Raw genomic sequence first — 11382 nt, 5'->3', positions numbered from 1 at the left:
TCTTGGTCTCACTTCAGTTGTCCTGATGTCATTAACTAACAGGACTACCTGTTGGGTTGATAAGTCTTTATTGTTCACAATGTTAGAAAATTCAGTCCTAAGTAAGTACTTTATCTTCATTTGTTTAACACTTAAACTATATTAGAAGAGGAGCAGGGTCAGATTTGGATCTAAAGATTATTGATGAGATACTTGAAGCTACATAAGATCTGAACTGGATCAGTGAAATTATTTGGTTCTACCCTCAGCAATATGTTTTTGAAATTTCTTTTCTGCTGTTCTAAATTAAACTTGGAAATTGTGCTTCGTAGTTATCTTACTGTTTTTCACATTCACCTAAAATTTTCTTTGACTCTTGCCTGCTATTCTGAAGGCCACAGGGGCATTAATTATATATGACATATTTTTGTAAATTAGCTTCTGATATGGGTTCAGAAAAGAAATCCTGCACTTTATGGAACCATAAATTGGTAAGGCTAAAAGCAAAATGTGCTTTTTGATATAACATGTCTATTTTCCATCTGGATAACAGTGATTTGCCATTCAGGCAGCAAATACATTTGTGAGTGTACACACTCTGTAAGAAAAGAATATGTCACAAAGGAAATGAAAGCAATGCCAGAACTATTTGTTTTAGTGAAGAATGACAGAATAACAAGGCGTGCTGTATCTGAGAAAAATTATTTCTAATTGGATATTTACATGTGTATTATAAATAAGGAACTTACTGTCCATTAGATGAAGCAAGAGCTTGGTTTATTTCTTGTTAAAGAGAAAACAAAGATTCTTTAACAGGTTTTGGATTGGGTATTAGATGAACATGCAGCACACCCATAAAGTTAATCTTTAACAACACTACAGGCCAAAAGAGAGATCAAAATCAACAGGAATCTTTTAACAGAATTCCCATGATTTGAGAAGTATACCTTGCAATTTATACATCATGATGAAGGATAAACCTTTGATTTTCCTATTTGAGTTCATTCTCCCTGAAAATGAACTCCAGATAAACTAAAAATTTGACCTCTATACAAGTTAATGGACATTCCTCCTTAAAAATGTAAGTTTCAAGATCTTAAGAGGCCACAACATTCCGCCTAATCATCAATGCATTTTTAGTTTAAGGTTGAACAAAATAGTTTTATTCTAGTCACTGTAAGGCTTTTAAGACTGTGAAGGAACTGCCTTAAAAGGAATTCAAAGAGAATAAAATATATTACTTATATTAGGCCAGTTGAAAATGACTCAGATGATAATAAGTTCAGAAAAAAAGAAGGGATATTAGGATTTATCACTCTGTTAAGTAGCAGTTCCCTGCCTTTGTGAAGTTATTGTCTGTACTCTTTGTCAGTCAAAGGAGAAGTCAGATGATCCCACAATTTTCTAGATCAGCAGACCTGATCTCTCATATCTGTCTGTGTCCTACTCAAGTCCTGCGGGTTAGCTGAGCAGCTGGCAGACCGATTGTGTAGAAAAAACAGTCTAATGAGCATATGTCTAAAAAAATGACTCATAAAGCAGATTAGCTGTAGCAAGATTCCTAAAAAGAGAATGGCTTGTTTTCAGCCTGACCTCTGCTCTACGTTAAAAAATTACCTTGATTGTGTACGGCCAATAGTTACCCTATGGCTGAGTGAAAGTAAAGAAAGCAGGAAGTGTGTGGTGGTGGTGGCACAAATAGAGGAACTTGGTATACGATTAAATTACAGTGCATGCTGTGTAAGCCTTGCCCTTACAGGATCTCTTAATTCCCTATACCATTAGTTTTAAATTTCTGGTTTACTTTAGACCTAGAATTTTCCAGAATATTTTTCTATACATTAAGAAAGTATTATCCCACATTAACATGACCGGTATGAAATACTAAGTGATTAAGGCTGTCTAGAAGGTTTGAAGAGAAGCAGAGAGCTTGAGCTTCCAGCTGTGGTCTAACTCTTATTCATGGTCAGGGAGTGCTCATTTGAGTCTGTGCACCTCCACAGACTTCCTCGGACCAATGTTTCAGCAGTGACTGAAGGATGATAGTAGGGTAAATGATTAAGACAAACCCTCCTAAAATTCCATGCTTTGCTCTTATCATTAATAGTTAATCACTGGTATTAGAGCCTTCAACAGACTGATCTTCATATTGCCTCTTTCCACTAAAAAAAGCTGTCAGGCTGCTCTCACAGTTCTTTCTCACAGTTATTTCCAGTACCAGAGCAGCCTGGCCCAAGATAGATATCTACTTTTCATACAGTTAGCATGTTTGTGTCCTTGCTGTTTGGTTTACTTTATGCCTTGAGGCTGCATAGGGAAAAATGAGCTGACACTTGGGTTTGGGGGATTTTGCTGTTGTTGTCTAGAGCAACTTGTTTCTTAAGCCTTATTTTTAACTGGGAGTTCAAGGGTACTTTATGTAGCAGGGAAAACAAAAAAGTAGTCCAGACAGAAGAGGGGAGAAACTTGAGCATGATGGAAATATAGTAGAAGTAGCAAAGAAGTACAGACATTTCCAACATTTTTAAATGCTTTTTAATGAGAGGAATTACTTCAACTTCAATCTGAGATGCATGCCTTCAGGGATCATCAGTAATGATCCCAATCTTTCTCTGTTTCCCAGCTTGTCACTTAAACAATAGAAATGCACTGGGAAATGTAAGTCTTGTTGAAACAGCAATCTTGCATGGTAGCACTGAAAGCTTATATATTTAAAGTACTATAAATCTTAAAATCCCAGCAAGACAAATCTTCTATCGATGGAGCTGGAAAGAATAAAATTTCAGTCAAATGTAGATGAGGTACATCTGCTGCATTAATGCATTTCATCTTTAGGCACGTGTGGTGAAAGACCTGAAGAGCTTCCTCTCAATATCATCCTCAGCTTCTGACGTTTTCATGTGCTGTTCCCTGAAATTGTAGGATGGGAACATACAGATGAGGGAGAGTATGTTTAATAAGCTTTCATTTTTAGAAATATCAGTTTTCCATTTATATATAACTGAGACAAAACATAGCCTAGCTTAGGTCATGCTTTATTGCAACAGAAATTATTGACTCACAAAGGGTAACTGAGCGAAATCAGTGGTGTGCCCAGATTCCATGCAAATATTTTGAATATGAACTTCTTTGTTGAGGTTCTTCTTATCTGTTACTGGATTTGTAAAAGCGTTATGTCTGGAAATATATTTACATACATGATTAAATAAATGTGAAATAATTGTCAATTAGATAAGAATAAGATGACCATGAAAATCTAGAAAAAAAAGAATTTCAGAGGAAAAATTAGTTGATATTAAGAACGGTGAACAATAAAAAACAATTATCTTTTGCAAAGATGGACTTTTCCTAGTGTGCTACAGAAATTAACATGATGATTAAAGCAGAGGGCTGACTGACTTCTACAGTATAACATCCTGAACCGTTTTTGTTCCTCATGAAATGCTGCTGTGCACTGTTTTTTCTTTAACTACAACTTTGTAAGGGCAAATTCTGAAAATGATCTCTGCATAGATAAAAAAAGAAATGTAGATTGGCACTAGAAAAACCATGCATTCTGGAATTGCATCTGAGTAGAATACCCCTGAGTGTTCATTTGCAGACATCTTTGTGCAGAACAATAAAGTAATACTTGATCACATGGGGAAATTTTTAGCCAATTAGCCATGTGTTATAGGGCTATCCAGGTGTTTAAGCATATTATGCTGATTGACAGGTGAGTGTTGCTGATATGATGCCAATATACATGTGTTATACCTAACATAACAACACAGGCCAACAATTACGCAGAGCACTCTTTCTTCAGAAATCACAGCTGTTCCATACTCATTAAATAAGTAGTTTAACTGGCTCCAGTTTTTGGTAGTAGGGGCTGAATAAATTACTGTTGTAATTTAAGGCATGTAAGAATGATTAACACAACTTGTAATCATAACTGCAATTGAAATACTATGCCAGATCTATCAATATGAATTGTTTCACAGGTTTATTGTTACATAAGACATAAAATAGTGTGATCTCAATTTTTCCTAGAATGGATAACAAAGTTGTAGTCAATGTTAAGGCTTAGGTTAAATCCTATTGAGAATAAAATTGTGGTCATCTTTCAAAAAAATGGATGCAAGTTAGCATCACTAGTTTTACATGCCTTAACTATGAGTACACTCAAAACAAGGTGCTAGGTAGATAAACATGGAGCTTGAAACTTAATGTTAAAATTTCTAGGTTAAATATTTGCATTAATCCCTCCATGTAAGTAAATGAAAGTGGACATTCAATCAGCTATTAAGATCTACAAATTGCTTGCTCCTTTTCACTTTTCTTTCAACATTAGATTCTTAAAAGAGAGGAAAAGTTGTTAAAATAATTAACAGCAAGTTATCCTGATGTTCATTGACGTTCGTTTTCTTTTCTTGTTACTAAATGTAAACTATATTCCCTGTTATAGTTAAATGAGAAATGTAAGTATCTCCGGGGGTCAACTAATTGCATTCTGACAGATATACAAAACAGATGAAACACTCTCTGCAGATGCTAATTTCTGTCCATTAGTTCTAAACCGAGACTGGGGTGAATAGCTTCAATGTAGATGACTAACTTTTGACATCTATGTTTGCATGAGTTAATGTTTCTTAATGATTAAATTAGTCTGAGCATCTAAAAAATTCTTAAAATTTATGAATTTGGTGAAAAGCCTTGAGTTTACAACACTCACGCCTCTGCCTGCTTTCTACTTATACTGAGTGGGCAATTTGGAGGGTGTTTTTTGGCCAAGACTTATTACCCTAACTGAAATATCTGCAACATGGAAAGTACATGAGTCTAGTTCCTCAAGGTCTGTTCATCACTTAACAGATGTTATACAGATCATTGTCTCGCATAACCCTGTAAAATGGACATAAATTATCTAAACCCTCAAGACAGCTGAGATAAGGTAAACAGAGGTCAAGCGAATTTCAGCTAACTGAGGCAGACTTTTCAGATCCTTTTCCATATTTCATGTAAATTCTCTGGTCATCAATATTCCTTGAAAATGCTGGGGGTTTATTACTTCAGCATGGGAAGTGAAAGTTCACTGGTGCATGGATAGTCATCTATTAAATTAAAAATATTTTTGGTCAGGAGTAGATTTACATTGTCTGCAGTTTAAAATTTCTGTGAAGTGTTCTTCAGTAAAACCATGTTATTTAGTTCTTGATCTGATGCAGGCAGGCAACGTTAACTACCATCTGGAAGATCCTTTGGGCTCCATTTTGTGGCTAATTCAATGATTGTTACCTCATAAGAGAGATGCCTACCCTCAGCTAGTCAAAATAGCACTACTAGTTTCAACAGCATAATAGCATGTGGCTGTTTTTGTTATTTTCTCATATGTAATACAGAATTTTTGACACTATTTTAAGAAAAAGGTTTTAAAAATATTTATAGTGTTGTGGGGTTTTTTTGTTTATTTGGTTGGTTTGGTTCGTTTTTGTTTTGGTTTTGGTTTGTTTTTGGTTTTTTCCCCCTCTGATTAGGACTACAAATTCTTTTAGGGGGCTGTGTAACACACTTAGAGGTTATTGAATCAGGTAATCCACTTTCTTGTCCTTTGATGCATGTTAGAAAACTGCATAATGAAACTGTGATTCATGTTGCACCAGCGGCCTCTGCAGCTGAGCCAAAATCCCATGCTACCATTTGCTTTATGAATAAGATTGTTAACTTCCAATTTTTCTGGTCAATTCCAAAGCTAAATAGTTCTGAAGTGCACTACAGCTCTTTTTTACTTCAGTTTGGAAAGCATCTTGATTTTTGTATATATTGAAAAGGAATGCTGCTGTGCTTGGCCAGTTTATATTACACTCTGTTTGCAGGGCAGCAGTTGCCAAGCCAGAGATATGGTACTATTACCAGGAGTACTTGAAAGAAGTTGTACTTTATTGGATTGGCAAAAACATATACTTTGGAGTTTGAATGTACATGTCTTGCCCATTTTCCCCTTTTGTTTGATATCAGCTGCACTCAGATTATATGCATTTTTTTTTAACACCCACTTGTATTTATTGCAAAAAGGTCTCTAAATGTGATCCTGTACGCTCTCCTGTCAATTTATTTTGATGAAATTTGTCATGTGAATGTGTGTTGGTTTTTTTTTTGTTTGTTTCTGAAAACTATTAAACCAACTTCCTGGCAACTCAGGTTCATGATTCACTTTAAACAGTGACAGTGTTAAACATACTCATGCGAAAGAGCAACTCATAGGGATTATGCAATGGTTAAATCCTGTTTGGGTTCACTAGAACCACAAACATAAAGAATCTTCAAGACAAGAATTCCTGACACTGACCTGGAGAGAGAAATTACTAAGCTTGTGAAGGTTGCTTGCTTGACATTCCCAACTCAGTTTACATCCTCTTTAGTCAGAAATAAATAGGGTATGTGAGCTACGAACTGAAATGAGAAATTCCATTTTATGCAGAACTAAGAAAACTTGAAATTTTCTTTAATCTGGCTCCATTCCAAACAAAGGATTTTTGGAACTCTCTGTAATTATGAAATATTTTTTAAATATAAAAATACTGTTTTGGCTTATAGAAACAAAAATAATTATTAATATTTCTTTCCTTTAAAAAAGGCAATTAAACCTGAAAAAATAATGAAATACTACAGAGTGTTACAGTTCTGTATAGTGTTTTCTGGAGCTGCTCTGAAGATCATGGGATTTAATGTTATTTCGCCAATACCTGGGTGTATTTTAATTCACTTGAATCCTTACTCACAGTGCTTTGAATTATGAGCAAGAGTTAAAAATTTTTGTGCACTGGCAGCCAGATTTGCTCTTGGGAAATTTAGGAAGTGCCTTCTTCATGCAAAGGGTTATTACCTCTTGCCCTTTCAGATCTGACAACACTTACACGTTTCTCTGACAGCTCCTCTATCCCACACATGTTGAAAGAAGGCATAACATGATGCTGGAAGCTAAAGTTGACTATTTTCTAGGACTTTGGTCACAAAGTCTGAGAGAGCTAACCTTTCAAATAGAAATAGTGAATGCCTAAATTTCATGCATAAATTGTGCCTTAAGGTTCCTTTTAATACCACTCATATTTGGAGAAATCAGTGAAATACATAAGGTTTCTCCATCCGAATTTTGTTCTTTTCTGTCTCTTTCAAACTCCTTCATGTTTGATTTATGCTATGCACAGAATGTACCACCAATTGAAAGCATCATTCCATCTTCTTCTCTTTTTATGATGGCTTGTAACTCTGTATTGCTCATTATTCTTGTTTTTCTAGATGAGGTATGTGTATTTGAATAAGACAGAATAATTGGAGAAAGCTTCGTGTAGAGTAGAGTGTCTATGTGCTGCGTGATTCACATGAGAAATGGTAAAGTGCTATTTGAACTGTGCATGCTACTACCACAATATATTCTGCATAATGAACCAGTCAATTTAGAGCACTGCTTAGCTACTTCTATTATTTTTGCAGTTGCGCAAAAAATACTGTATCCTTAAGCAAAACCAGCAAACACTACCCTTTTTTATTGCCAGTCAGAGGAATACACATCAAGCCTGGAGAAATTTCTTGTGATAACAGAATAAGCAGAAATAAATAAAACCTGATCATATTAGGAGTTAGGTAGTAACATGCAATATTTTCCATGTTGGGCCTGCAGAGAAGAGGAAGCTAGATGAGAAAGCTAAAGTATGACATGATTGTTTTTTGGCAGAGGCCTTATTAATTCTCTCCAGTTATTCAGTTTAGGGAATATCTAAGAGAATATCAGAGGAACAAATGAAGAGAGGAACATTGCTGAACCAGTTTTCCTTAGTAACTGGAAAATTTAATTTAACTAGCATTTTTTTCCCACTAGAATCACTACCTTCCTTGCTGACGATGTTGGTTATGATCTCAGAAAACCAGAGGAAGGTGGTTTAGTCCAAAAATAAATAGAATGATGATATCATAAAAATGACTAAAGCTGACTTTCATTTCACACCTCCATGTTTCTGTGAAGTAGGTTGGTGGTAACCACCAGGACAAGATATAACCTGTCCTGAGCCAGGGGCTTGAAAGTATCCTGCATATATATGTTGGTAGAATCCTTTCAACTAAGAAATCAAAGGAAATTTTTTTAAGCAGAAAATATATAAACCTGAAAATGAAATGGAAAAATTGATCTAACTTAAATGAATGTTCATTAAAAATGCATTTTTCAATCAGTTTTGTTGGGAAAGAATATGACTAAGGAGAAAAAACATCCTAACTGGTGAAAAATGAGCCAAGAGCAAGCAGCAGGTATTTAAAACAAATTCCCTTGATGTTTTTCTGTAAATGAATGGGCCCATAATCTGTGGCAAGGGTAACAGAAGTAGCACCCTTAACAATTACCTCACTCTTTTTTTTTCCATTAAGGATGTAACAGTCCATGTTTTTGAACACAGCATGTGTTTTGATGTCTGAAAACCAATGGTGGTAAGCGTAGCTGCCAATTTTCTGATTCTCCCTGCTTCATGTGCTACCTTTCATGCCTCAAATTAATCTTTGGACAAAATATCCAGCTTGATACCTATTAAGCATGGTCATTTTTGATAACCAAAATGAATTTTATTATTCTGTTAAAGACATGAGGTGAAATTTTGGCTTCAGTGGATGAATGGGACTTTTGCCACTAACATCAACACAGCCAAGATTTCACTCATGAGTTGATAAAACATTTGAGACTATAATTTTTTTTTTTTTTTTTTTTTTCCCAGTTTAGTTAACAGCTGTGTATAGGGATAGGGGACCCCTGGTGGCCTAGTGGTTAGCATGCGGGACTCTCACCGCTGCGACCCAGGTTCGAATCCCAGTCCCCCGGGCAGATGGAGCTCGTTAGCCCTGTGAGGCCATCCATCTACGAGAAGGTCACTCTAAACAAACCTACGTCCTGAGGACCTCACTGCCATTGTCCAAGCTTGCTTGGCCCCGGCAGATGAACCTTAGGATTAAAGGGTGGGCTCAGTTCAGCGCATGCTGTGTCTCACCTAAAAAATCCATTGCGCAGGCTGGAAAGGTAAAAGACCTTTCCCAAAATCTTTGTTCGCGAAGACTGGCCATTATTATTATTATTTATTATAGGGATAACAGAAAAAATAATAAATTAGCAGGATTGAAGATGTCTTCATGTATAAACAGTAAAAGTTGGCTCCATTCTTCACTTATGCGAATCACAGAATTTCCAAATGTTTTTGAAATGGCAAAAGACACCCATCCCCCACCGCCCCCCCAAAAACTCACATCAGTAAATATCAGTAATAAAGAACAACTTTTTTTCTTACTAAATCAAATCTAAATCTCAAATAATCCTATGAAATCTATGGAAATGTTCCCAGTGCCCAGTTTAGTGAGCAAGATATGATTTATAAGCCACATAATCAAGAAAGTTGAATAGCCTAAAGAAAAATATCACCTTAGTGCTAATATTTAATTATTTTTGCTGTTTGAATAAAATCAGAAAATTAACAAAAAAAAAAGTTTAAACTCAGCAAATCTTACTCTTAAAGAAAACACTATAAATAGATATTTAGAGTCTGATAAATACATTGTATTTATCTTTAAGCATAAAAAAGTAATGTTCTAGGCTCTGATGTAGGGCAAATTTTTCCACTAATCTGTTAAAATATCAAAGAACAGCTTCAGCAAAGGTTACATGCAAGCTCCATACATATCTGAAAATAGGAAATTAAATGGGCTGAGAAAAGCAACTTCTGCAAAAAACAAACAGCCAGGTCAGCATGCATGGTGCATTGCAAGCATGGTGCATTGCAAGTTTTGTTCTCTTTGAGAAATCCTAACGTAATAACAAAGGCCTCGCATTTTCCTCCCAGTCAGAATGATGAAGTGTCTGATACCGGGCTGTGTTGGCCTGTTTTAACAAGGAGTTGCAATACTGGGAATGACAACTGTGTTATCACAGTAGGAGTGGATAAAGTCGACTGATGGTAGCACATGAGGTGGTGTATGTCATCGCAATTGTATCACTGAACGAAGGAAACATTTCTCACAGCAGTCACAGCCTGAAAGTCAGTCAAGGGAAAACATTGATTTACCTTTCTTCTCCCCCTCCTTTTTCACTGCAACTGAAATAGAAACAAAAATACTGTGTTTTCACAATTGAAGCTAATAATAGTTAATATGAGTAAAACTAATTCAAATGCCTACATATGAGCCTTTTGTGTACATAAATCATATACACATTATGCAACATAGGAATAAATTTCTTTGCCAGATGAGGAAACTGAAGTGTTTCCTCACAGACACCCAGCTCTGCTATTGATGAGAGCAAATTTCAGCTTTCTGTATTCTCATATGTAACTTCAATCATGATCATCCCCCCTCTCAGATATCAGTACTGGAGATAGTCACAGAGTAAATATTTCAAAATCAACAATGAAGGAAGTGGATAGACTGAAACGGGAAACCATGAAGGGACAAGGGAAATATAGAGGAAGGTTATGAAGCATCATCAGTTCAATAGAAATATATGCTTTTTTACTATTAAAACTTGTAGTCATAAAAACTGCATAAAATTAGTAAGAATACACCTGAAAGTTATGTTTACGTTTCTAAGACTCTGCCTAACATGGGGAATTACAAGACCTGATCATCCAGCAATTCCACCTCCAAATTCCATAGTATGAGTTTTGCGGGAAGGAAGATGGAAAAGAGACTGTGAAAAACCTGGTACTTTAAACCCAGTTTAAACAACTTGGAATTGGTTCTCCAGGGGAAGCTGTGCTGTGTGACCAGTGTTCAAACTCTGGGGACAGAATTAAAGTCCCCTAAAACTCAGCCTGATATCCCAATAAAACATTGCGTGTATCTGCAATGGATACTGTGAAAATATAACATTTTACTAAAAGGGCTGAGGTATCAAAAACGGGAGAGTTAGCTGCATTTACAGATTACTTATGCAATCTCAGTGAATCTGAGACAAGCTCGTACCTAAGTCCATTTGAAACCTGTTCCCCAGCCTACATTTATAGGACTGAACTTTCTAAAAATAGTTACAGATGTCACTTTATTTTGAAATGTCTGTTAGAAGTGGTCATAGTAAGTCTCTGCCTTAGGCTAATATTTGCAGGCAAAAGAAGACAGAGGAATTAAAATTCAGAGCTCTTACTTCCCAGAAAAGGGTGTTTAGCATCATATTGCCAGTATGAATGGACCTGATGCAGCACTGGAACTGGAAACAAAACAAGCAGAAGCATAACTGTGCTCTTCATTGGAGAATGTGCCCTGGTGCAGGACAGAAATGAAGTGTCATGAGGTCAGAGAAAGGAGTAGGCACTCCCTATTAGTTTCAATGTGTGCATTTAAAGTTTGGATGCTGATCTCTGGCTCTTCAGTGTTCTTGAAATGAAAAAGTGTTTTATT

The 11382-nt window shown here is 35.9% G+C and overlaps 1 long non-coding RNA gene across 1 annotated transcript; it reads right to left on the bottom strand.

The window, feature by feature from the left end:
* Nucleotides 1-2491: 2491 nt before the first annotated feature.
* On the bottom strand, nt 2492-10041 carry LOC113971768. The gene is made up of 2 exons (XR_003535653.1): nt 10011-10041; nt 2492-2889 (listed from the first exon to the last, which is right to left on the bottom strand). It is a non-coding gene; the product is annotated as an uncharacterized LOC113971768 (long non-coding RNA).
* Nucleotides 10042-11382: the final 1341 nt, after the last annotated feature.

Source organism: Neopelma chrysocephalum, unplaced genomic scaffold (assembly GCF_003984885.1).
Source record: "Neopelma chrysocephalum unplaced genomic scaffold, ASM398488v2 Primary Assembly neopelma1_23, whole genome shotgun sequence".
NCBI lineage: Eukaryota > Metazoa > Chordata > Aves > Passeriformes > Pipridae > Neopelma > Neopelma chrysocephalum.
This window is presented reverse-complemented; position numbering and strand designations above follow the sequence as displayed.